The sequence below is a fragment of the Panthera leo genome, chromosome B1, assembly GCF_018350215.1.
Source record: "Panthera leo isolate Ple1 chromosome B1, P.leo_Ple1_pat1.1, whole genome shotgun sequence".
NCBI lineage: Eukaryota > Metazoa > Chordata > Mammalia > Carnivora > Felidae > Panthera > Panthera leo.
The window spans coordinates 44,866,058-44,872,083 of NC_056682.1; the positions used below are offsets into that span (position 1 = coordinate 44,866,058).

Here is a 6,026-nt window from a genome sequence, read left to right on the forward strand (position 1 = left end):
GGCAGAGAATGCAAGTTGGACACCCTAAAAATGTAGACAGAACAGTATTGGCTGTTTTGCAGATGGCTCTTTCTCCTGTGGCTTTAGGGAAGAGAAATAACATGTTCTACACCTGTGTTTGGGAGAAATCTCTTTCCTACGGCTGACGTGGGAAATTGTGATCCCCCTCTCTTCAAGTCTGGAGGGAGAATCACAGGAGATGAAACCTTACCAGGGTTGATCTGATCCTCCAGGAGAGGAGAAACAGCAAAAATGAAGAGTAAAGAAGGGAAAAATTTATCCTAACTCCGATGAGAAAGAATCTACCGTCCTCACTGTAAGAGTGAGTTTTAAGAAAGTCTCTGGAAGGGTGCCTGGGTGGCTCAGTTGGTTGGGCGTCCGACTTTGGCTCAGGTCATGATCTCACGGGCTCAGGTCATGATCTCACGGTCTGTGAGTTCAAGCCCTATATCGGGCTCTGTACTGACAGCTCAGAGCCTGGAGCCTGCTTCGGATTCTGTGTCTCCCTCTCTCTGGAGCCTGCTTCGGATTCTGTGTCTCCCTCTCTCTGCCCCTCCCCTGCTCATGCTCTCTCTCTCTCCCTGTCAAAAATGAGCAAACATTACAAAAAATAAAAATTAAAAAAAAAGAAAGTCTCTGGAGCTGACGACAGGACCCAGGGTATGGAAAAGAACTGAAGTACTCCCAGCATATCTTTTTAGAAAACTTTTTTTTTTTTTTAGTTTGAGGCCTATGTGTGATTGGAAGCATTGATCAGAAGCAGCTCATTGTGCTGAAGAATCTGACGATTTCTCTCCTTGGTTTCTGGACATGATCATGTTGACATGGGATCTACTGGATTAATTCAACCAGCTTGTCTCTTTTTAGAATGGCAGTGATATAGCCCAGGTCTGCAGGACCCTGCACCCAGGAACCTGCTTATACCCAGTGGCAGGGCTGGGCTCCCCTTTGGCCCCTCCGCTCAGACCTGGGCAGGGTGCATAGTTAAGACATTTGGTCAACTTCTTCCTTGGGGACACGAACGCAGGCTGTCTAAAAACACACCCACCACCTCAACCACTGTGCAAACAAAGCAGGATATTGGTTTCTTCAACTCCAATGTGTTTTGCCAAATAAGAGAGTGTTAATACCCCTTCCTCCCCCACTCTGCATGAATTGGATTACTTAAAGCATCTTTTCAGAGACGTCAGCAGTTTAACAGAGGCAATAAGTCAGGGCTGCCCTTGTGTTTTATTTTTCTGCCAGTATTTAGTTAATTAAAGAATGCAAATTAAAACACCTTAATTTATATAATATCAATACCAACGCCTTAAAACATTTGGCATAACTGCTCTGGCACGTCCCTTACATAAACTCTTCAGAGCAGTGCTAATAAAAATGAAAAAGGTTGTAAATCAAATTTAATTTATTCATCTTCTGTTTGGTACAAAAGCATATGCCAAAATCAAGTTATTTATGAGCACATCACAATAACAGGCATTTTTGTTGGTTGCAAATGACAAAAAAGGTTTTTTCCAAGGGATGTGTGTTTTAATTGTCTCTAGGTGCAGCTGTTTTCTGGGCTCTGATCTCTAAACTTTATAACTTTACAACCCTATCTTCAAAATAAAAAAAGCAGAGATTGCCACCTCCGCTCGAAAAGTCACCTGCACCCATCCGTATGGAGATAGACATATACACCATCCGTCCAATGGAGCATGGATCTTCAGGTGAGATAAAAGGTTGGTGATTTATATCCGATTTCTTAAATATTCCATTAAGAGGATTATCTCACAGGAGGCTCAGATACAGCAGCGTCGGAAAGGATTTGGTGTGCGGCTGCTTTCTTGGAAGCCTTGCAGATGAACTACATGTATGTGAATGAACAGCCGACTGCCCATTTTCATCTCTCCCCTGCTTTGTTGCTATATTCCTTCTTTGTCTGGTGGATCTGAGCGTAGAATACATTTTTATTCAGTCTTGGAGGAAGAACAGTAGGCTTCATTCAGGGGTACTGAGGGATGGCATGTTCTCACTGCTTCCCGTGGCAAAGCTCTCTGTGCAATTGCCCTTCTCAAACTCCCTTCCTCACCCAGCTTGCAGCCCCTCTCTGGTCTCAGGTCATGTGGGAGGGTTGAGAGAGGTTTTGGAAAGACCCCTTCCACCCTGATCCCTTCCCAAAAAACCTACACGAATTCACAAAATACAACTCTCTGGCCAGCCCGTGGCTTCCCTACTTGGGAGGCAAAAACCCGGGACAATACTGTGCCCTGTTCTGTTGGTTATCTTTTAACATGAACATTACAAGCTTGGTGGAAGAGGTAGAAAATTGGGGTTCCTCACTTGGTGAAGCGATGGGCAGAAGTGGCAAGTGGAATCCTTCTGTGATCTTGACAGCCATGGGTCCTCAGCTGCCTCGGTTGTGGGGAGACCGCAAAACCCTAAACAAAATACATCTTGGTGGTTCCCTTTCTGATGTTAAAAACAGTGATACTCACCTTTTACACTGCTTTAGTTTGGAGCTAATGGGATGCTCTCCTTTGCCTCAGACTCATTGCAATAGTGAGCTAGAAACTTAACACCTGTTCAGACGGATACTTCTTTTGAGGGGTAGGTACCAAGGAGAGCCAGAGAAGGTCCTAGAAGAGTTTGCTACCTCCAGCCCCCAGAGAAGGTCCTAGAAGAGTTCGCTATCTCCAGCCCCCATAACCTCTCAAGCTCCTCTCTACCTCTTTACTCTATAGCGTCTCACTGGGTTATGGGAAAAAAACTGAGTCTGGGGTGACAGATAAGTCAGCTTGAGGGGCAAGCGGAGTTCTGCACTGTGTCGGGACACCTAGCATCAGAGTCTCTCAGCGGTAGCACTGGAGGGAGCACTGCGGGTGTGGATACTCAGGGTGTCCACATATATACATCCCCATGTGCAACTGTGGGCATATTCTCTCTCACTTTTTCTTGCAATGCGTCATCTTTAAAAGCGAATTTTGACCTTTCTATTTATTTATACCCCTCCTACCTCCATAAGAGATTCGAGGTCGCTTTACCATTCAAATAGCAGATACAGTAAAACCTGGAGCCATTAACAGAAAAGTAACAAGATCAGAGCCAAGTACAAGGGAGGAGGGGGAGGAAGAAGCAGAGTTATTATACCAGAGGGGGAAGAAACTTAGATTAAGGAAAGCTAATGCAATTGAGAACAAAACCCAGCTCCTAACTCCCTGGTAGCTTGGTGGGCGACTGCCAGCTATTGTAATAACTGTAGATTATTGCACCTCAAAGGCAGGTTTAAATGCCTGCTGAGGGTTCACTGGCCCCAAGAGCCTTCATCTCTCCAAATCTCTGTTTCCTCATCTGTGAAGTGAGGATTAACTCACTCATCATGGGGCTTTTGTGAGAAAGCAGTTCAACAACAGTGACAGTAGCTGTCACGTAGATAGCATGTATTGTATGTAGTTACTCTTCTGTTTTATGCAGACATTTTAAACATTTTTTTTTTATCATCTCTGACACTGCTAAAAAAGCACTGTGTCACAGACTGCGTCGCAGCCTTTCCTTCTTTCTTTGTGGGATCTAAAATCACGGCGCACTGTAGGTGAGAGGAGATAGGTTGTTAACTCATTCAGTCCTCACGTAACTTTATGAGGTAGGTGCTGTTTTTGTCCCGTTTTACAGATGAGGAAACTGAGGCATACCACATTTAAACGACTCCTCCAAAGGCTACAGCTGGCAAGCAGTGGAGCTGGGAATGTGATCCTAGGCCCTCTGACTTCACCCCTACGCTACACTGCCTTTCAATGACCATCCCAGCAACACTCATTTCCACGAAATCTCAGTGTTGGGCCCTGGGGATGTCAGATGAAAAGATGCGCCCTAAAGGACTGGACTCCAGTGAGGAGACCGACAGGTAAACAAACCACATCTTGAGGTATTAAGTGCATCAGTGGAGACACATCCAAGGCACAGAGGGAGAGAAGGGAGGGATGATTAGCTTCTGTGAAGCCTCTGTCCTAGTGCTCAGCCCTGTGGTAGAAACTCCCCCTCCAGCAGGTCAGGAGAAGCGCATGTTTTCTTGGCTTTGAGAGGAGTCTGTTGAGTGGACCTTCAAATGGTAGGCAGGGGACAACTTCAGTGAACATGTTCTAATAGCTGAGAACGGGTGCCTCACCTGTGGCCGATTCACAATGGACAGTGGAGAGCTGGGGGCAGCAGATTTTAAGGGAGCATCAGGCTCTCAGGAAGATTGGGAGGTGGCTTTTGGGGCAGAGAGAGAGGGAGAGGTTTGGCCTCGGGAAGCTAGGCTGGAGGTCCTGTCCTTGGACACCCAAAGCAGGAGAGTGGAGAGCCAGGGAAGGGCCTGCAGAGAGAAAACAAGGAGGAAACAGGGATTAACCACCTGTTTGGTGTAAGAAAATGCAGCTTCAAAAGGAACGGGGCAATAGTCTCTGGGATGCAGTGAGGTTCCTGGAAGGAAGGAAGGAGCTGACTTGGAGCGAGAATACCTGAATTTGGGACTTGATTTTGCCTCTCGGGAGCATGTTATCCTTTGAATCTCAATTTTATCATCTGTCTAAATGGGCATAAGGACAACATACTTATTACCTCACACAGTTAAAAGACCAATTAAGATAATATATGTGAAAGTGCTTTCCAAACTAAATAATGCTATGCAAATGTGAGTTATTATTGTTGTCTTTCTAGCCAGGTGCTTGCTCTCTCATTTCCTTCCTGGCTGCATGAGCTGGGACATGTTACTACAGGGGAAAAAGAGAAAAACACAGGGGATGGGCCTAGCCCGCCGCCGTCTGGGGCAGTCACTACTAACGTCGGCTTGACGCTCCTCCAGGCCGGGGTCTCACCCCCCTCCCCAACCTAGTGAGGAAGCTTGGAGGCCCCCACCCCTTAAGAGTTCCGGGACTTTGCCCTGTGGGGGGAGGTGGGGTCCTAGCCTTCACAACTCTTTGCTCCCCATTCCCTCGACCCCAGCCAGGCCAGCAGCAGGTGACCAGAGAGCTTTGGGCATGTCTTCCTCCCCGCCTAAGTCAAGTTCAGCAGCCAGTCAATCAGAACTTAACCCAAAGCAAACAAACCCCAAATCCATTTTGACAGAACTTCCCTGATAAAGGATATTTCCTATTACTTCGAACAGAATAAAGCCTATATTACGGAAGCCTCTTCTAGACCCTCTAGACGAGGACGGGATGCAAGTCCCGCTGGACCTTAGTCGCGGAGGTCTGTGCTCCTGCCTCTTGAAGGAGGCCAGGTCCAAGGGTGCCCCGATCTGAAGGCCTCGCAGCTTGCAGCCCGGCAGGAGCAGGGTGGCTGTCCAGGGGCAGGGAGGGGACTGGTGTGCACAGGCCACTCCAGGGACGGCAGAAGCCGACTCCAGCTTTTCGGGTCCTTCTCGAGAGGGAGAAGGAAGGAGGAAGTGGGAGGAGAAAGGGGAGGGGTGGGAGGAGGCGAGAAGGGTGATGCGAGCTGGGGTTTGGGAAGGGAGAGGAAGTGAGGGGAGGGAAGGGGAGGAGGAGGAGGGGAAGGAGGAGGTGGAGGAGGAGGAGGAGGAGGGGAAGGAGGAGGTGGAGGAGGAGGAGGAGGAGGAGGAGGAGGAGGAGGAGGAGGAGAAGAAGAAGAAGAAGAAGAAGAAGAAGGGAGGCGGGCGCGCGAGGAGCCTTGAGCACCGAGCTGCCGCCCGAGGGAGGCCGGGGGTGCCCAGCCCGCGCCCCGGCCGAACGCGCACCCGCCCCGCGCGCACCCGCCGCTCCCGGCCGTCGCCCTTCCGCGAGCCGCGCCGCCCTCCAGGAGGGCCTGCCCCCACTGGCAGCAGACAAAAGGCCATTTCTGAGTTACACAGAAAATGTGTTACTTTGCCAGAGGGCCGGGTAGAGGCCGCCAGGCCCGATCGTGGGCCGCGCGGAGCGTCGGCAGAGGGGGGCTGTCAGTCACCGCGCACCCTCCGTGAAAGGGGCCCCTTGTCAACTTCCCCTGCCTTTGAAGTGACTGGGATGGAGGTGCTCAATTAAAAGCCCATCAGTCTGTAAGTAAATCAACGC

The 6,026-nt window shown here is 49.2% G+C and overlaps 1 long non-coding RNA gene across 2 annotated transcripts; it reads right to left on the minus strand.

Moving 5' to 3' along the window:
• Positions 1–1,343: 1,343 nt before the first annotated feature.
• On the minus strand, positions 1,344–5,366 carry LOC122216905. 2 transcript variants are annotated; one of them, XR_006201178.1, is made up of 4 exons: positions 5,196–5,366; positions 4,145–4,333; positions 2,323–2,420; positions 1,344–1,930 (listed from the first exon to the last, which is right to left on the minus strand). It is a non-coding gene; the product is annotated as an uncharacterized LOC122216905 (long non-coding RNA). The 2 variants fall into 2 exon arrangements; XR_006201179.1 differs by lacking the exon at positions 1,344–1,930 and having other exon boundaries at positions 2,236–2,420.
• Positions 5,367–6,026: the final 660 nt, after the last annotated feature.